Below are 22,232 nucleotides of genomic sequence, written 5' to 3'. Positions count from 1 at the left end.
AGGAGAAGGAGAAGGAGAAGGAGAAGGAGAAGGAGAAGGAGAAGGAGCTGCCAATGGGTTAATACAAGTAGTATCTTCATTTAAAAGGAGCTGCATGCAGTTCATTTTCAACACCCATGCTGGAACAGATACAGTCATTGCAAAGCTGAGTACTGTTGGCTAAATTCTAACTGGGAGCTTTAGGTGCAGTGGCTCTCCTGTCTGTAGTCTTCCTTGTTTGTTTGTTCTTGGGCTGAGAAGCCATAGAGAGTGGAATTTAATATTAACAATCAAAGCTTTAGACCCAGTGGGTTCCTCCAATAAAGATGATGCCTGCCTTGAATTTTAAGAGTTTCTGAAATGAATACTCTATTTCCCTACAGAATTACTAAGTACGCAAGCCAGCTCTTCCTCCCTTGTAAGAATATATTTGTTTGACAACAGTATGCTGTAAGGTGAAGGGCAGTTGGCTTTCATAAGTCACTGGCTAAATTCTACTGGCAGGCAAGAGACAAGACAACAGATGGACGCTGCCGGAACGTCGTGCCTTTCTCTCTCTCGCCTCCCTCACACCTGCTGCCAAAGCCTGCTGCTTTTTCTCTGCACAGTCTGGTTGATAGCTCTACCTTCCTCTCCCTCACATAGCTAGTCTCTGGCTGCCCAGCAGGCTACTCTCACATGCTCCTCACAGCTCTTCCTGGTCCTGTGGTCCAGTCCTACTTCAGAAAGCTAATCTTTGGGGTCCCTGCCAAAATCAGATTTTCATGTGTTAGATTTTGACCTCTCACTTTTGATTAGTTCTCAGACAGAAAATGTTCCATCTTTCTATGATCTAGCTAGTGTCACATATCACAAAATAAAGCTCATGGGTTATTTGATATGAAAAATAACTATAAATTACCATTACACACACACTGAGAGCTGGAATTCAGAACCAATGGAGGAGGTCTAAAATCGGCTTAATGCTACTTATTGGCTCAGTTATTCTGAGCTGTGCTTTAGTTACCTTGTATATAAGATGATCATAGTATTTACTCATAGGATTTTCCTGAAAATCAAATAAATATAGTGTTTGCAGTGACTAAAACAGTGGGTTACAAGTAATAAATGTTGCATAAGGTTAAAATAAATATATAGTCACTGACATAATATAATTTCAAATAGAACAAATATTTACATACATGATAAAAACAGTACTGCTAAAATTGAAAATTATACATAAAATAACCATCACAATCTCTTATATATAATTGTCTTTCTTTGTAATAAGTGATATAAATCTTGTTACTATAAATTGTTTGCTATTAGGGCAAGAATTTGTTTTATAATGTCTTTCTCAGTACATTGACATGTTTTAAAACAATAATTTTATTGAGTCTTTGAGATAAGAATCAGAGATGGATATAAAAATGAAAGAAATCAATTCTCACCCTAAAATATTTCACTTTTAGAAGGATTATGTAGCATTTCCTTGAGTTAGAAATATAGAACATGCTATGAGTGATTATATATATATATATATATATATATATATATATATGTATATATATATATATAATCTTTAATGTGTATCTTAAACATATGCACACACTGTATATATATAGTGTATTATATATATGTATGTATGTATGTATGTATGTATGTATGTATGTTTTGTTCATGTCTTATTGATTTGTTTTGTCCTTGAAACCCTTTTTCCTATTAGAATCTCATACTTCCACTAAGACCAGAAGTATTATCTCTCTGCTGTCTCTGGCTTTGAAATAGGAAGGAAACTTTATAGTTTACTGTCCTATACAACAGTATGTCCTTAGATTAGCAGCAAATGAAGACCATTGTAGAAGACCAATATTGAACAAACTGTAGAGAACATAGGAATTAAGCTGGAGAATATATTATAGTACAATTTTCAATTCTAATTACCAGCACAAATTAAATAACATCTATAAAGGTTTTGTAGTCTTCTAACGTTTTGTTTAAATACAGATAAACAATTATGGAACTAAACAAGACTTTTGGCATGTCCCACAATTATAATGAAGGACATTAACTTACCTCTTATTTAACGCAGAACAGTAGTAAAAGGCACAAATAATGTGAAAGCAGCGACAAGAAAGAAAGAAAGAAAGAAAAACAGGAAGGAAGGAAGGAAGAAAGAAAGAAGCAAAGAAACAAAGAAGAAACAAAGAAGTGGGAACATTTAAATATAGATGTTTGAGGAATGGTAACACACACTTATAATCCCATCACTCATAAGACTGAAACAGATGAATGACCAGTTCAAGGCCAGTTTAATTCTACTTACTCAAAGAAGCACAAAATAAAGACAAGGTTACATACTTGCCAAATTGTATTTGTTTTCTTATGGACTAAAGAAATTGCTGGACATTTTGTCAACCATTACTGGCTGTTCAATGGCTCACTAGTGAGTCTAATCCTTAGTCCAGAGTGCTGGCAAGTAGCCAAAGCTTATGGTAAATAAATCACCTGTTTTATTTCAAAGTCATTGTACCCATCAAACTGTCACTATGAGTCATAATCAAATTAGTACTTGTTCAAAATGTGAGTCATGGTGATTATGAACAACTGGCAGCTTTTAATACTTAATCAGGACATGTAAGCATTATACTTCAAAGCAGTTTTCATCAATAAATATTTTGTCTTCTTCTGCATCTCATCTAAATGAAATACAGAAACCAATATTTCACATTTTGTTGGGATGAAAAAGACAATATTTGGTATATTTTTTAATTTTTGCACTTAAAACATAGATTTTTATATTTTCTTAGAATATTATTTCTCAGCCAACCATACAGGATAATGGCCCTGACTAGACATAAACAACATCAGATCTAATAGGAATGTTGGATTTACTTGTTTTGAGATACTGAATGAAGCACATAATCTTGACAACCTCCATTTCTCCCTACTCATAAGACATAGAAAAATATTTATCTTTGTCTTTTCACAAAACTGTTAGAAAATGTTAGAAAATAGTATTGGAGAAGTGGAATACCTCAACTGCAAAGTATTAAATATACACTGTCTGTGACTGTTATGAGAATCAGGCAGTTGAAGATGTACTGATTCAATGAACAACGAGCCAAAAAAATGACCTGAGCCTTATGCTGCTTTTCAAAATTTATTTTCTTGTACCATAGAGCCAAGTTTCAAGAGTGAAATGTAATACATATTTTTCTGAGTCACAATCCTCAGTGAGAGAGAACTCTATAGGGAGATGTAGGATATCTTGATACTCCATTGGATTAAACATAGTTGTCAGCCCTTGTCTCCCCTACATTGTTATCTTTTGGTCAACGATGCTCTTTGATATTGCAACTGATATTCAGTATCCTAAGAGAAAACTCAGTTCCTATGATATGGTAGGAAATTTGCAGAAACCAGAGGCAGGCAACAGCATTCACTAGCCTCATGATGACTCCGTGCTTTCATTTACCTATATGGAACATTCATTTAAAAAAATCTCTTGATATAACAAAGCTTTAAAGGCTAAGACCCAAAGAAAACAAAATAAGTTGACTTTTAATGTTTTTTCAATGTGAAGCAAAAGTAGTGCAATAGATATAGAGCCCAGACAAACCTAGACATTGAGGAAATTTGAAAATTTGCTGGAAATACTAAATACAGTACCAGAGCAAAGAGGAGGAATGAAAGGAATTCTACCTCATGAGTAGACCCTTGGGCTCCTGGTGTTTCTAGTCATTGACTAAAAATTAGCTTAAAAGAGTGTGGTTCTACCCAAGAAGCTGAGGCCTGTCCTGAGAGATTAATCATTGATTGCTAGCTGAAGTTTGAACACATGTATCCACTTATATTATGGCCAGTAATCAAAAAGAGGGTGCATGCAGGGAAGGAGGATCTCTCAGTTCCCACACTCTCCTTTCAGAGTTTGCCACTAATTGCCCTGGGCTCCAACTCCTAAACTTTCTATCACCTCCCAGTGATTTCAACACAGGAATCAAGTCTTTATCACCTAAGAATCTGAGAGACATTCAATATTCAAATGATTAGCATTCATCTTATACATACTATTTTGAATTGGTACCCCAAAACAGTCTGTGATTATGACACAGTTCTTACCCTTGAAGATTTATAGGATGTATTAGATGCAGGGAGAACAGTATAAACATAAGTCCAGATAGAAGACTATAGTTTCATTCTTCTGTATCTTATTTTAGTTGGCATTAATCTTCATTTACAATATATTATATGTTATTCCACTTTCTGTTACTATAAAAAAAAACAGGATCTGGACAATATATTCAGAATATAATCTGATTTGGTTTACATCATCTTATGTTTTGTGAGGCCAGGAGGTTAAAGAGCATTGTACTAGGATCTGGTCAACATCTGCTATAAATCTGCCTGCTCTGGCTACAGTGTAATATGGACAAATCACAGTTCTTGGAATGATTGTTGTCGGAGTCTGAGAATCGCAGCACAAACCACTTAGCCACCAGCCTCAGTCAGCTTTGGGTGGTTTATTGAATGCCACACACCAAGACTGATCGATCAATGACACAACTCAGGCTCAGAAGCTGAATCACAACCCCTGAGTTAAGAACCTGTGGTGCTTTTAAAGCCTGAGATCTACAAACATCTGTGCCAAGTTATTCCACCAATGAAGATTTAGTAACATGTCTTTGCAGTACACGTATCCTGCTCCCATTGATTGGGATATTCAACTGTAGCAGGAGACTTGCCTTATCTAACATTCATATCTTAAGTTGTCAACCAGGATATCAGTTACCTACATCCATGTTTCTTTCTGCCAAGTAGGATCTCAGTTTCTAGGGAGGTCTTGGGAATTCAAACTTTATTTGACCCCCTACTCAAAATGGAAATTTTATTTTAAATAGATGAAGCTGCCTCTCTTATGCTGGGGTCCATCCCAGGGCCAGCTTATAAAGGAGAATACTATAAAAGCTTATACATAGGTTCAGGAATTACTGCTGAGTAGTTAAGTTTTGGTCCATGCTTTTTGTGGGTAACTATACAAAGCAGTTCTACTGACTTCTATTTTGATTGGTTTCCAAAGGCATTGGACATACAGAATATGTAATCAACTTGAGCATGAGAAAGTTTCCTAGTAACAGCAGAAACAACTTATGAGAAAGTTTCCTTATAATTTTATTAACAGCACAAAATGGCAGGCTAGTGAGATAAGGGTTATCAAGGCCTTAACATTTTACCTAAGCCTTAACATTTGCTCTAGGCCTTACATCATGTAATCCAATCCCACTCTGTCCCTTTGTAACTACCCTTTGCCTTTGTACCCTTGCCCTGCAAAAGAAAATAAAGACAAAAATTAAAAAATAAACAAAACAAAAAAATCTCATCGTGGAAGCCATAGTGTATGACAGTGTATTCCACAGTATGCCCTTTTGTCCACACATCCTTACTTGCATTGTTCATTGCAGTGAGCCATTGCTCTGGTTCAAGGCCTCTGGCTTCAAGAGACACCATCAATACTTAGAACCTCACCGGGACTCCTTTTGGTTATCTTGTTGTTGTCCTGTGTCATAAAGATCCTGCAGCTTTGAATCTGCAGAATCAGTACTTTCAATACTACAGCAGTTCATAGATGAAGTTGGTTTTGGTATGGGCCAACTCGAAGCCATGGATCTTGGCATAGGTGGTAGCTGAGTTGGTCAGCTCACCAGCTTTCCTGAACCCACACCACCGGGGTGCACTAACCAGCACTACCCTGTCTAACTCACCCAATCCCTCAGTCTGCAACAGGCAGGTGCAGGGTCAGCTCTCTCCCTCTATCTCATCAGAGCTTCTCCACTTCCTCCATCAGGGCCAGTTCCACTACGCTGACCAGGTGAGGTGCAGGGCCTGATCTCCATAGCGCTGCAGCCAGTGAAGGGGGGCAGGAGCAGCTCACCTGTGCTTAAGACCCCTGGGCCAGCCTGCAGCAGGTGGCAAGAGCTGAGTGGAAAGAGGGCATCTTTCCCACGCTATACCACCTCAGGGCAGACAAAAGTCCTACCTCCAGACTCCACTCACTTGTAACTTTAGGGATTAATTTCAATATGACTTTAAGAATGGACAAACACATGGGATGGTGAGATGGCTCAGAGGTGAAGAGCACTGACTGTTCTTGCAGAGCACCCAAGATCAGTTTGCAGCACCCACATGACTACTCACAATAATCTATAACTCTAATACCAGGGGATCTGACACTCTTCTGGCTTCTATGGGCATCAGGAATACAACTGTTAGACATTTGGGAAGGCAAATCTCTCATATATAATAAGAAATAAATAAAAGTATTTTTTTAATAACAGGAATGGACAAACATTTTTACCACACTACACTGATCATCTGCTTACTGTCAATCTACTTAGGCTTCTATAGTGAAATACCAGAGACCCAGTGGTTTAACATCAGAAATAGTTTTTCTTGATACCAAAACTCACTGATTATGACACTGGAAGACTTCCTTCCTTCCTTAGTGATGCAATTTTCCTGGTTTTTTCAACACTGCCTTCTCTCTGTGAGAAAGAGGATGCTGAGTGTTTTGCTCTCTCTTTGCGCAGTTCAGTCCTTATAATGGCACTTAACCTTAGTTATCCATATAAAGGTAATGTTCCACTTATGGGAACATTGGGGTTTCATTATATAAAGCTCCCCTCTGGGAGGAGTGCATTTATATATCTCTTGTAGCAGCTGACCATTCCTTTTCTGAGTAGCAATCAATCCATATAAATGCATAGAGATTCAAGGCCCAGAAAACTTTGAAACAACTACCATTTCTACAGATTACACAAAAGTCACATGTACATTATGAAGCCCAAGCTCTGGCCAGTGCTCCCTATGTTGTATTATTGGCATTTACATTTTGTGTTCAGTTAAGATACCTTTCCTCAAGAACCCAAAGCACTGGTTTCATCTGACATTCTAATAGTTTTTTCCGATCATAGAAAATTTATTAGCCACCTCCAAGTAACCATTACTTGATCCATAGAAGAGTCTCCTCCTCCCAATTTTTAGCATTCTTGTTTTACTTTTGTATATATTCTCAAAACAAGCCATTCTCCATTTCTCCAGGTCATATTCATTTTCCTCTGTCCAACTGGGAGTTCCTCTTAGCAGTGGAAAATAACAATCTTTCACCTAAATTGTAACCACAGAACATAAGTCTATACCTTCAGTTCACTTTTTTACAACCCAATAGGACTGTATATGTCACCCTATATTCCAAAGTTCACACCTGAGAGACTAATTCATTAGATGCCTCCTGAATGAAGGCTAAATTCAAGGTGAACATCAGTGATAACTAGAGCTAGAAATAAGAGCTGTTTACAGACTCAAAATGCAAAGCTTTATGCAAAATAAAAGTATTATAAAAATTTCAGCCAAGTTTTATAGTTCTAAATTTGCTTTCAAATGATAAGCTTACATATATTTTTATGAAATTCAAAGTTTCACATGAATTTTATTTATAGAAAGGAAGGTAGTATGTTTTAGACAAAGTTATTATTTTCACTCAGAAAATAAGATAAAAATACATACTTGCAAATAGTGTGTCCACATGAGAACATAATTATATGCTTATATTTTCAATCTTTATAAGAGTGGCCTGGATATTTGTAGACTAAATATAAAAATATATTCTATTTAACACAGATTAGTTTAAAATAGTACAAAAGTAAGCTGTATACATGAATTAAGGTGCTTTGGAATTACAAAGGGATCTAGCACAGGTAAAATATTTCCAGATTTATAATCACACAATGCTTTTCTTTCATTGGTGCCTGATGGATATATTCTTTGAAGCCATAGTTTGGGGCAAGATTCACAGGAAGGATAAAGTAGATTAGCCTAATCCAGAAAGAAACATTGCTACGGGCAATATGATAAGTGCTGGGGCTTTCTAGACTATACAGTCTCTGTTTCAACTACTTTACTCTGTCATTGTAGCATGATAAGTGCCATAGATAGGGAATCAAGGGCTAGCTTAGCTGACAAAGTACTTGCTGGACAAGTGTAATAAGTTGTATTTGATCCAAAGAATCCACATTTCAAAAGCTGATTCATATTGGCATCTCAGCTCTGAAGAAGCAGAAATAGGTTGATCTCTGAAACATACTGGCCAGCCAGCCTAGCCCACTTGATAACTTCCAGGCCAGTAATAGACCCTAGTCTCTATAGACAAGGTGGACAGTACCCAAAGAAAGATACCTAAAATTAACCTCTTGTCCACACATTGATGCATGTACACACACTTATACATGCACCTGAACACCCATATGCAATCACAAAACATAAACATACACAGACACACACACAAATACACACACACACACACACACACAGAGAGAGAGAGAGAGAGAGAGAGAGAGAGAGAGAGAGAGAGAGAGAGAATATGTAACAGATAATATGCTTGTGAATCCTTCCCATATTGAAGTTCTATAACAATAAAGCTCTTTAATGAAAACAGGCCTTCTTATTTAGCCCATGAACCACTCTACGAATCACTGGAATCAACAGTGGTTTGAGGTAAAAGGCAGAGTGCCTCAGTACTTAAAAACATGAAGAGGTTGAAAGCCTGTATATACTCAACAGAGATTGCCTCTGTTGTATTTGGGTAAGAAAATCCTGATTGTGGAAAATCAGACTCTTCTGAATTGGAAACTTCTAGTTCTTTCAAAAGTTAGTTATGTCAAATGTTTTACTGGGGCACACAAGTGAAACGATGCCTTGCTTAAGCAAACACATGAAAGACTATTTTTCCTAAAGCAGACATAGACGAAAGGATGTTTGGATAAAGCAGACACATGAAAGGCTTGATGCCTTGATGGAGTATAAATGCTTTATACTTTATAAAGGCTTGATGGCTTGATGGAGTGTAAATATGACTCCAACAGACAGTAGGAGATGAGCACTAAGCTTTAGTTTAGTTTGCTCTGCCTCAAATTTCGCTAATGACAGGCAAGTATTGGTTCACCTTACATAGCATTATTGAGTTCAACTTGTGATAACATCACCACTGAGAGAAAATTTCCCAAGAACTGCTCCTGAGGTTCCTTTGGGAGCTTGCTGCTTCTGTGACCTCACCTCAGGCCAGTTGGCAAGCATGACAGTTTCTTCAGGATTGAACTATAGTTACTGGTGTCTGCTTGCTGAATGGACTGGACAGTAGCTGCTGGTTTGTGTCTGGTATCTGCCTGCCTAGAGGACTGGTCTTCAGCTGATGAAACATATTTTGTGTTTGCTACAGGACTGAACTGCTGCCAAAGAAGATCAAGCTCACCCACAAAGAACTACTGCTGAACAGGTCCATTTCTCTCATATCTTAATGACTTTTCTCTTCTACTACCGCTGCTGAATGGTGGGCTAGAGGAGATGTTGGACCCTTATTAAAAGTAGGTTGCAAAAAATGTATGCTTATACTCTACACTTATACCAGTAGTTGAACACAGCATTATTTAACTGGTTTCCTTGAAAATATATGACCACTAATTTCAAGGGAGTCCTTAGTGATGCCTAGAAATTCAGCTTCATTTACCTAAGGTACCCAGGATACCTTTAAATACTTTGTCATTTTCATTTGGTCTTTTTTTTTTTTTTACATTGTGTGTTCTCATCATGATTTACTGCTTTTCACAGGCTCAAAGCAGTGAAACTGATTAGTCATGTGCTAGAACTTCCAAAACTCGAACTCAGTGTGAACATTTTGGGGCTTAGGGAGATGGCTCATTGTATAAAACCACAAAAACATAAATAAAGACCTGGACTTAGATCACTGGAACACAGGTTTAAAAAAAAAAAGACATGGTGGCATGTGCTGGAAACCCAGCTTTGGAGGACAGCAGAGACAAGTGGCACCTCGAAGCTCTTTGGTCATGCAGTTTAGCCTAATTGATGAATTCCACGTACAGTGAGTAAACACTGCACATATATGTGTATATACTACATACAGACAATACCACACACACGGTGACGCAGACACACACAATGAATGTTTTCTTTTGATAATTTATTATTTTCAGTATTTAGTAAGAGTGATAAAATAGTAATGCAACTCCATATACACTGAGATGCACAATAAGTTCCCAACAATCCTATCACTAGATGACTTTATAGTCAAACTCAAAACTAGACCACTTCTTGAATATGTAATACTTTTGTATGCTTCAATAAGTGTGAATCATTAACATACCTAAAATAGCCTGCCCTACTCCCCCTTCCCCTCACAGGGATAGCTCAAGTGTCATTTTTCTCTTTATTGATTTCTTCTATCACTGGTGGAACTAATTGCTCCCTTGTTTTTGTCCCTACATATATTTCTCTTTTACAATGTTTGACATAAAATTGCAGTTGCTTTTAAAAGTGTCCACCCATCACAAAATGAATGAACTGTTCAAAGCAGATAACATGTCTTGCTCATCTCAGAAGAAAGAACAATAGCAGCTCAATAAAAGCTGCTGACTGAATGTTGAACAATTTTACATAAATGTTTTAAATAGATGATCAGTATTAAAGAGCAATGAGGACATTTAGGATGAACTAAATGAATATCTTTGCAGTACACCCACACAAGGTTACATTCTTCAGCTAAAGTATATAGTTATCATCAAGATAATTAAACTGGTAAAAAATCATTTTTACAAAAAGTAAACTCTGTGATGCTGATTGAGGATTAGGAATAATAGGTGTTTAAAAGTGATGACACTTTATAAATTTAAAAGAGATAGCTTGGTCCAAACTGTTTCTCGTTTGTAAAGGGATGGTGAGACTAAATGATAACACTTCTCAGAATCTTAATCCCAAATGATTTGATTGTATGACTCCCCACATAGACAAGACACTTATTTCTATAACCCTGTGTTTTTAATCTTACAATTATGATCATCTGAAGAAATCATCACTAAAAGATGGGCAACTGGAAATGATCTGTTTGTAATCCCCAGTGCAACACTTGATTTTGCAGCTGCCTGCTTGGGCTGCCTCCCAGGACCCAACCAAGATAGCAAATGGCAGGAGTGGGTTCAGTGAAGGCATTTCCCATCATGGTTAAATATCTGCCAGTGCAATACTTCTTGAGGAATTAGGACCAAGGCAAACTAGGCATCAGATTTCAAATGCAAATCCAAATAATATGTTTAAAGCCAAGTAAGCTGGATAATCTGGTTTACAAACAGTAGAAAAATCTATTTTTTTCACTAATTAATTTATTCACTTTGCATCCTGATCCCAGCTCCCTCCCTGTCACTAAGTAAAATCCTCTCATCCCCTCCCTCTAATTCCCATTCCTTTTGTCCTCAGAGAAGGGAAGATGCTTCCTGAGTATCAACCAGCCCTTGTACATCAAGTTGCAGCAGGACTAGGTACATCCTCTCCCACTGAGGCCAGACAAGAGATCCCAGCTAGGTGTAAAGGATCCAAAGGCCAGAAGAAAAATCTTATCCACACAGTTGACACTATTTAAATAAGTCTACTTTGGGATCATGATTGCACAGTTAAGTTAATTGCTAATTGATTATGTACTTCAAATTAGTGGTATAGACTAAAGTCAAGTACATTTTCATAGCAGAGCTATCACTTAAGTTGTGTTTCAATGAGTTATTAAGAACTAAATCAGGGTCAGCAAGATGGCTCAACGGTAAAAGTGCTTGCCATGCAAGCCTGATGACATTAATTTGATCCCCAAAATCCATGCAGAAATGCCAGATGGGGTGACTTGCTCTTGTCTGCAACTCTAGCCTCAGCACTCTTGGGCCAGATGGGAGGCAAAGACAGGGAAAATCACCTGGAAGCTTGCCTATGCAGTGCAGCAACAGAAATAACAATAGACTTTGCTTCAAAACACAAGGAATAAGGACAGAAGTAACTCCTGAAAAGTTGTCCTTTGAACTCCTTATGCATACTTTGGCATGTGCATGTCCTTCAACCCTAAATAAATAAATACTCTTTTTGAAAATGACATAATTATAGAATTGTAGGATGAGGAGAACCTCAGAGGTAATATTCATTTTATTGATAAGAAATTGAAATCTGAAGAGGTTTTCCTGCTTCATCATAGTTGTGTGAATTAAATATATGTATGTAAATGTGTCCTATACTGCATATGATTTTGCAAATAGGTTTAAGACATTGCAGATTTTCAAATTAGATTTATTAATATAAAGAATCACATGAATATTCCTCTGTCAACACTCTACAAAGCTTAAATATGTGTCCGTAATTCTTGGCCATCCATAAACTATAATGTATGGTTCTTAACTTAGTATACATGGCCAGGTTTAACTTGTTATCCTTATACCTCTTTGTAGCATTCATGTCTATTCCTACCTGAATTGATGCTGACACAAAAACAATTCACTATCTCTTTTTCAAAAGTACTTGTTTTTGATATTTTTAGTTTGTGCATGCCTGTGTGGGGGTATGTCATGTAAACGGGAAGCCTGCAGAGAACAGAGAAGGCATTAGACTCCCTGAAATTGGAGCTACACCCAACATGGGTGTTGAGAACAAATATCTGGTACTCTTAAGTACTGAGACATTTCACCATCCCCATCCTTTGTTATTTCTTACAATTTTAATTCCAAATTTCTTATTGTGCTAAACTTCATTCTGTGACTGCTGCCTATAATATATGCTTTGGTTAAGCTTTACTTCATTTTATATAACTAGCTATTCAAAAACTTGCTTCAAAAACTTTTCTAGAAAATTCAACTCAGATCCAATCCATGTTTGTTCTTACTAGTAACACCCTACAAAATCTTGCTCCCATAAGTCCTTGCAGGTAGAGGTTATATTCTCATATGTGTCTCCATTTGATTACAAGTTTTGAAATCACTGAAAGTGCTAATATAGAATGTTACATACAGTAAATGCTTACAAACTCTGCTTCTAATATTCAGCATGTCCTCGTGAAAGAGTTCTTCTATTCAAGAAAATTAAGCACAAATAAAATTCAAGCATCATATGCTTATGCTATCATTTAATTCTGTATATAATCTATGAGGTCAAGTATGTTTTGTTGGGAAATATAATTTTCCTTTAAGTACTTTGTGCATTCCAAAAACTACCACATAACTATTACTAGTTCAAATACAGTACACATCCTCATATCTCAATGTACCTGCTCTTGCTTGAAGCATTTAAAATGAGATAATTCACTCCCAGAAAGTTCTGTAACAATTTTACAGGTAAAGAGACATTCTCTGCAGCTGGAAAATGTCTCAGTCAGGAAGTACTTGTAAGCATGAAAACATGAATTTAGATACTTAACACCCATATAAAAAGCCAAGTGCAGTAGCATGCATATGTAATCCCAGTGATCGGGAGATGAGGAAAGTTATGTCCCTGGCCAACCAGCCTAGTTAACTCATGACTTCAGAGTTCAATGAAGGACTCTGCTCAGATGGTAAGAGAGAAAGTACTTGAAAAAATATGAGGTTTGGTTTTCACATTCATGTATGTCTACATGAATGGGGGGGGGAGGAGGTACTCAGTATTGGCCTCTGGCCTTCATAAGTAGGTGCACACATGTGCATATGAAAACAAATAAATACACACAAAAAAATTGGAGCAAAAGAATAAAAGACTTTTGCTTAAATCTACTTAAATCTCTGTAATATTTCATAGAACTCAAGGATTCAGAGTCCCAGTGTTCAGCACATTAATTGCTTGTTCATTTCACCCCTTTTGTCAAACGCATGCCTAATACTGATCATATTAGATTTAGTCACAAGATGTTGTTCTTTATAAAAAATTGCCATTATTCACGTAGTCCTACACATGCACTTTAATATGATATCCTCTGATAATACTCAGCAATCTCACTGAACTATTCTTGATAGTCCTAGTAGGAAATATGCAATGGTGATAGACAAACATGTGGGTTCTTGGATTTGTATTTTGCTGCACTGAGTCTCAGTCTGAGGACTCCAGAAAGCAGGGACCAGGATAGAGTTTAAGGTACAAAAGATTTACTATACATACTTACTCTGGCAGATAAAGAGGAAGAGAGTTTATGAATAGGGAATAGAATCTTCATTTAGCACAATGTTCACAAGGTTCATTCATGTTGCTCTGAGGACTTCATGTTCTTGCATATTTAATTCCTACATATGGCCAAATGTCTAACTGTGTCACTATACTATGGGTTGAATGCTTTTGCATCAGGTCATGGACACCATTGAGACTACTTTTTATTATTATGTATAATAGGACTATAAGGTTACATTCACTTCCAAGTTTTTTTTTCTTTTTTTTTTTTCAGGGGAGAGCATGAACGCAGTCCCCCACTACCACAAATTATGCAGGCGAGTTTCCCGCATTTGGGGAAATCGCAGAGGTCAGCACATCCGGAGTATAATGGATAAGCCTCGCCCTGGGAAAACCATCATGGTATCTCCCCTGCCAGGTAAGTATGTCACTTCCAAGTTTTTGTTTAAACTGCTTAAATTTTCTGATATATATGCAGAGAAATGTCATTTGTGGATCGTAAAATTTCAAGATTAACCAGTTGCATACTTGGAACTTGTAGTATCTGAAGTTGTCAGTTTCAGTAAGACCACTGTCGTCTCCATTAATATAAACAAATAAGCCCTATATTGATGCTATTTGTAATAACTGAGGTCTTCTGTATATGGCCTGGACTTTTCAGTATTCCTCAGAAACTCATGCCATTTCTCATTGATCTCTCCTTTATCAAAATATTGAGTTGTATCTTCTAATGCATCATGTAGAATCAAAGAGAAGATTAATGATATGCCTGGTGGGATAGTCATCTAGTAAAAGCATCATAAAACAAACATGATACATGGACATTTAGAAACGAAAATCTCCCAAGGTGAATAAGAACATCCCTTTCATTTTTATGGGTAGAGGATATGAAAAACACCAAATCCCTAGTCAAATGAAATCAATCAACTTTAATCACTCAGATTAAAGGAAGTGAATTTAATTAATTTAGTGTCCTGACAACTCACTTTGAAATATTTTTAGTATGCTTATTTTTATCATCCACCTGAAAAGGTATACTAAAATTTAGTGAAATTACATTTTTCTTTGGCCTACTATGGATCTATAGAAATATGCATATGACATAGGCATAAATAAAATTTGGAGTAAGAGAAATTATTATCCAAATGTTCAGACATGCTAGACAACTTGCTTCAGCCTAAAAATGTAGTAGGTAGCAGAGAGAGGTTTTACTTAATCATCCCTGGAGTTCCAAACTGGGTGAACTTTGAAAGGATTAAAGACCAACAGTAAAAACAGTTTTCAATTATTTATGGACTAAGTTCTTGTGGTTTATTTAGTGATAGAAGAAGGGTAATACTGGATAAGTAAACCAAAGGCTACAGATTCTATAAATGTATATAATACACATGTAGAATAAGTTAAATAGTAATAAGCAGTATGGAGGAAAATAAGTAAAGGAACAGGAAAGTGAATGACTCCCTTGAATCTACTTGAGATTTGTTGAAAAATCAACATTTTTGCTTAAGCAAAGGTGTTAAAATGCAAGTCATATGGCAAAATTTAGGATGAATTTAGTGTTTCATGGCAGAAAAAATCAACAAGTGAAAAAAATTCTTCAATAAAATGGCCATATAATTTTGGAAGGACATGAAGAAGGCAATGAGTCAAGAACTGCATGAAAAGGAAGGAAAAAAAGAATAGATGAAGAAGACTAAGGGGGCCATCCATCTGACAGGTCACACAATACCTTATAAGTCCTGGTAAATGTATATACCACTAATAAGAAAGGAAGGAATTCAATTAGAGACCCAGAAGCCTATACAACTGTTTTAACAATACAAGAGAGGTCATAGAAATTGATCCCAGGGTGAAAGTAGTGCCACAGTAGAAAAGTGGTTTCATTCAAATAAAATTGAAGGTATTGCTGAGAGTATATGCTACTAGGATAAATTTAGAGCAGGAAATCATAAAAATACAAAATAACTGACTTTTCTAGCTTGACAGCTAAGCAAATTGAAGTAACATTTATGAAGATGTGGAAGCCAGGAGTTGAAAGCAACTAGAAGTTGTACATAATTTGTTAAAACTTTTATTAAACTTGACACTTTGTGATGGCTATATAAAAGGTTACAGAGACGTATGCTGCCTTTTGCTCCAAACTGACCTTTGTTTTTCCCCCTTACTCTGTAAAAATTAAAATGGATCCTTTAAATATTTTTCTTTTCAGTTGGCCTTATGTTATGGGTGGCCAATAGAGGGTACTGGGGAGACAGAATTGGGGAAAGAAATTTTGATCTTGGGTTTTGTGTGCCTTCTCTTCAGGCTCATGCTGTGTAGATAGCTTCTGCCCAGAACCTGCAATGTGAGCACTTTCTTGAGTATCCAGCTCCCATGGTGCATGTAACTTTTCTAGTGCTCATTTCCTGTAATATGTGCACTTCCCCCCTGTACCTCTGTTCTGGGTCAATCACTTCTCTGGTGCCCAGTTCCTACAGTACATTGTAAACAATACTGATCTAGCACACTGTTTTTGATATTTGGTTTATCTTTGTGTGACTAAAGTGACTGCCCACGGACCAATTTTGTCATGTTATAGAAATAAGTTGGAAATGAAATATTATATGTAAATGTTGCAAGTAGTGGGATATTATTCACTTTGCTTAACTTCAAGCAATTTTAATTACAGATTTGATATCTTTGATCTACTTTGACGGATGAATAATGTTTCCTTGACTACAGTCCACTGAAAATTTAGCACTATGAGATTTAGGATGGCTTGGTGGAGAGATGGGAATAAATAGGAGAAACTTTCATGCTCTCTTAAGTTGAGGGCATGGTTGATGTGACTAGCTGCCAGTATCTTTGTTCTGTAACTAAAGTAGTCCAATTTAAAGCCCATAGGCAGTACAAGGAAGAATCATCTTGAGAAGAAGAGAGTCCTGTTTAGCACTGTTCTAGCTAGATGTCCTGTAATATCTGGATACAATTGTGTCCATTTCTACTGAGTTTTATAATATCTGGTAGGTTTCCCCTAAAATCATATCAAAAGGAAATTAGTACACCTAGGAAAGCTAGAAACAAAATGAGTAAAATCTCAAGAATACCTTAGAAATACACCCTTAAGTCTTCTTAGAAACCTATTACCTATATTCTATATCTATCATTTATCTATCATCTATATATCTGTCATCTATACTAGAAAAGAGAATTAGGAAGAGAGAGAAAAAGGAAGAGAAATGGGGAGAAGTGGGAACTTTTAACAAAGAAGACTCTTTTGGAGAATAAGGTAAACCAATAATGTACTCTGTCTACTCACTCTTACACCTCCATCGAAAGAATCATTTACACTGGGTATAAATCAGAAACTTCTTACAAAAGTATTCACAGGTATTCAAGAACCTGACATCTACATTTATGAAACTAGCTTACTTTGTTTTTTTTCCCCCTGTGGCATGTTCATAAAACATGTTGCAAATCCAAGGAAAGCTATAAAAATAAAATATAAAATAAATTTTGTATATGCATGCTAACCTACACTTACATTGAAATAATAGGCACCTGTAAGGAGCTTCAAGATTTCTATCTTCTCTGTCACTTAGTGGAACATTATCAAATTTTATCTGGATCTAAATTTCGATGTTTTGTACGGCATAGATATATGTCATCCAAGTTAAACTTTTTCAAGTATTGCACTGAAATATATTTTGTATTGAGTTTCTGGCATGCCCCTTAAATCAAGTAAAGCACACTCTTATCTCCCTACAGTGCTACCTGTCCAACAGAAGAAAGTATAAAATGAGATACTCTCTGGGCATGATGTTTTTGGATGTTCAAGAAAGCTGTGGAATGAGGTTTGTTCACTGTATATAGCAGCATGATGCTAATCGGTGTCATTGTAAAGATCAGTTATAGTGAAGAGAGACAAGCAAAATGCTGAATAAATGTGCATGCAGGATTATAATAAGATGTACCCATGGAAGCACCAGATGGGAGTGAGGGAAAATCATGGAAAAAAAAAATCAGTAAGTCGATGGAAACAGTTTAGTATTGGGTAGTTTTAATGACATTACTAAGCCCTTGGACATAGAAATGGTTTTAGTTGTTTGTTGTCTGGTCTATGGTTATTTCAGTTGGACAATATGGGCTTGATGTGTGAAAGTGATGTATGTAAAGGAGATAACAGTCTCAAGATTGTTTGAAAAATTAACCATGTGAGTTGTAACATTTTCTTTTGTAAGTTTTTGAATGGATTTCATGATGAAAATTTCACACATATGTATAATTTAACTTTGTTTACCCCTCATTTCCCCTTCCTTTTTTCCTCTCTCCCTTTCTTCTTTCCTCCTTTTCCCCCCTCTCTCTTGATGGTCCCCTTTCTTCTGACAAATGGTCTTCCTTCATGCTTTCATGGCACCTGTATTTCATTACTAACTTTTGTTCCTGCATTCTTATTCATCTTGTTGTCTTCTTCCTATGCCATTGTCTTCTTCCTACCTTACGTCATGTGATGTGTGTGTGTATTAACATACAAAACTTTAAAACATGTAAAATTTCAGAGTGTGGTTTTACACAGACCCACAAAATTGAAAAGTAGGAATTTCATGATGAAATGGATTTTGCTCAAATATAACTTTGACCATTATCTTATCTTTGTAATGAATAGATGCCAAGCATACATTTTCTTCAGAAAATACAGAATAAAGACAGACAGATCAGTAAGGAGCTTTCAAAGGTGAAAATAGTTTTAAGTCTTTGTTTATATACTTGCTGTTCAGTCTGCCTAGTTTGTTTTGAGACTACTTAAACAGCCTATATTTTCTTGCAAGCTTTCTCTTAAAATATCTAAATAAGTACTGAATCGACTTTTTTGGTGAAATATTCAATCTAATGTTTTTTTCTCACTAGGCAAAGATGAAGAAAAATGTGCCCTTGAATTGCAGACAGAAATCAAATAACCATGAGAAAAAAGTATTACTTCCTGTTGCCATTTTGTATCACTTAATTTACCCTTAGAAATGTCAAATCGTCTTTTTTCTTTTATTTAGTATGTCTCCCTGCTTTTACTATAGAGCACTGTTTGCCTTTCCATACTGCAATTTTTCAGTGCAATGCAGTAGCTTTTCCAAAAGAATGAGAGAGGCTGCAAAATTGCACTTACGAAAATATGTATGATTTTTTAAGATAACTGAAATTAAGGTGTGTAAAACATTACAACAGCCCCAACTACCAGTAGCATAGTAATTTGTAACTGTCAAGTTCGTGGAGTCCTTTAGTAATTAAGCCTATGAAAACATAAAATGTTAAAAATAGATGAGCTCAAAGGCAATGTACACTCTACAGTTGTCTGTAAATATTTTGATCTGCAAACATGCCCTGGGGCTTCAGTGGTAAAGGTGGCCAGTACAACTGCTTCAATTTCTAGTTTAATGTTTGGTTTTCATTGATAACATGTAACAAGTAGGTACACAGTGGATAAGTAGATAAGATAAAATCACTCTCTATGCATCCCTATCACTGTCAGCTGACTTCAGTGTACATAATAGTAACCATTTTTTATCTTAATCATGTGTCCTAGTCTATTTGGAATTTGATAACTAAAACAGAGGTTATATAGATTATAAACAAAAGTATTTATTTCTCACAGTCCTGGTTGTTGGGAACTGCTAGGTCAAGTTGCCAACATATTTAGACTGTGGGAAGGCTCATTTAATCAAAGACTGTTCTCATGTGCTACCAGGAGTAAACATGTTTCCTGAGGCCTCTTCTCTAAAGGCATTAATAACCACCTAATAGTACCATCTCTATTACTATAACATAAAATTGGGAAAGATGCTTACATTCAGACCATTAAATAATGTATAATTAATTCTTACCCTTAATATACCAGTTGATGAAAAACACAGGTAACACTTAATATACCAGTTGATGAAAAACACAGGTAACACTCATACTGAGATTCAATATGTGACCAAAAGTATAAAAGTGACAGAATTTTTTTCTATTTGCCTTAGGTGATCTGGAACCTACTATATTAATATTCTCATGAACATGAATAGTATGACTTCAATGGCCAGCCTTATATGGAAATGAATAATTGCTGCATTTGTTCATTATAAGTGAATAAAAACTAACCTTAGTGTTATTTGAGGAGAAATGCTCTCAAATATCAGCCTGAGCTCATCCACTTCAATAATTAGCACTTGGTATTATGAAAATTAAGCAAATTGATTATTAAGCATAGAGGAAACATTTATCAGACATATTAATCAATCAGTAATCCACACACCTTAAATAATTTCAGCTTTCCATCTAGCAAAGCACCTGTTCTCTATGCCAGTGAAGAATCAATTGCCATTTCTGTTGATAATTTTGTGAAACAATTGGATACAGCTTAGTTACTGACTGGATATGAATTATAACACTGCAAGGCTCACTTAAGGGTTGCTCAATAAGGAAAGATTATAGTTCTGTTTGGTGAGACTGAAACAGCTTAGAAGATAGTGTGTACCTAGTCAAATAAGTCACTGTTAGCTTGCTAGATGACTTTGCCTGCATAGCTTTCTGTCATAGAGTCATAATGTTCTTGCCTCACCACAGATTCAGAATCAAAAGAGCTAAGCACTATTGGCTGAAACTACCCATAACATAAACTAAGACAAATAGTTCTTCTCTTAAGGTTCTGTGTAAAGTATTTGTTAAATTGATGAAAGTCTAACACAAGCACTCCTTCATGATAATTTATTTAAAATATATATGAAGTGAAAACACATGATTTGAGCATAATTGTTTAATGTATTATTCTTATGAGAAAACCAAATAAACTGTCTTCTATATTTTATAATCAGATAAAGACAGTGATTATTTCTGGTTTATAGTAATGGGTCTGTGTTTTGTTTTGTTTTGTGTCAAGGTCTCACAAAAGTTCTAGTTGACCTTGAACTCACAATGTAGGCCAAGTTAAATTTATGGCAATCTTACTGTGTCAGACTAGAGATTATTGAGATTACAACAATGAGTTAAGCCAGTATCCAGTTCGAAACTCATACTACGGAATAAGATCAAAGTGCATTCAATCTACAAACAAAAGAATATAATACATGTCAATGAAGTGAAAAAAACACACTAGAAAAACTGTAGCTTGGCATACACACCTAACTATATATTAGAAGGTAAAGAGGCTCAGAGGAGAGTGGCTTGTCCATAATCACTCATAAGTTGGAATAAAGGAAAATAAATCATAGCTGTGGTTTTAAACAATGTTCTTTAAAATATCAGTATATAAATTTGCTGATGTCATTGTTTGAATCAATTCAGATTCTGGTCGCTCCTTTATGTTCTAGTAGAAGTACTGGGGAAGAATAAAAATAAAAAAAAAACACTAAGAATGAAGACTTGGAATTGGCAACTAATAATTGAAAGTAGCTAAAATGGCTACTGTGATTATTCAAATATAAAATGATAGGGTTTAGTTATGACTTGCAAGCTCTTGAATAGGCATTACTTAAGAATGATTCAAAATGTGTGTGTGTGTGAGAGAGAGGGGGGAGGGAGAGGGAAAGAGAGAGGGAGGGAGGGAGGGAGGGAGGGAGGGAGGGAGGGAGGGAGGGAAGGAGGGAGGGAGGGAGGGAGGAAGGGGGAGAGAGAGAAAGAGAGAGAGAGAGACTCAAAAGAGTCAAAGAGAGACAGATCAGACATTAAGGAGAGAATATAATGTAGGAAAGGTTTGATACTCAGTCCCGTAACTTCTTTCTTAGGTCTAGAGGCATTAGTGATCTATGAAATTTGAAAGGCAATATAAAATATATGAAAAAGTAGAATTATATGATAATCATGAATTTCCCCAGCTTCTAGGCAATCTCTTTTTTACACTGAGACATACTAAATAGATGGTTAATAGTTTTGTATGTAATGCACTTTCTGATGCATTCTTGAGTGTTCTGATCTTTGCTCCATTTCAAGGATTATGAGAACATAAAATTTCCACAATTTTGGGGTCTGCTTAAATACCTATAGAAGTTTTTAGCTTTCTAATCAAGCATTGATTTACCACTAATTCTTGCTCCTTAAAATGTGTCTTCCGCCTCTAGACCAAGCAGAGAGGGGCCACCCAGAACCCCCTCTGACTGGCGATCTGAATTCTTGCTTAGGCTGCAAGGCTAAGCACTGCAAGGGAATATAAATAAGAGTTAAAAAATATCTCTCTGGGTTCCCTGAGGGACAAGCCTGACTGCATAGGGGTTGATGTCAAAAGTGTCCCCTCTCCAGGAAAAAGACATCGGGACGGG

The 22,232-nt window shown here is 36.1% G+C and overlaps 1 pseudogene; it reads right to left on the bottom strand.

The window, feature by feature from the left end:
• Nucleotides 1-14,236: 14,236 nt before the first annotated feature.
• Nucleotides 14,237-14,391, bottom strand: LOC114639649 (annotated as a pseudogene).
• Nucleotides 14,392-22,232: the final 7,841 nt, after the last annotated feature.

This window comes from Grammomys surdaster, unplaced genomic scaffold, assembly GCF_004785775.1.
Source record: "Grammomys surdaster isolate TR1022 unplaced genomic scaffold, NIH_TR_1.0 125749, whole genome shotgun sequence".
In the NCBI taxonomy this organism is placed as follows: Eukaryota; Metazoa; Chordata; class Mammalia; order Rodentia; family Muridae; genus Grammomys; species Grammomys surdaster.
This window is presented reverse-complemented; position numbering and strand designations above follow the sequence as displayed.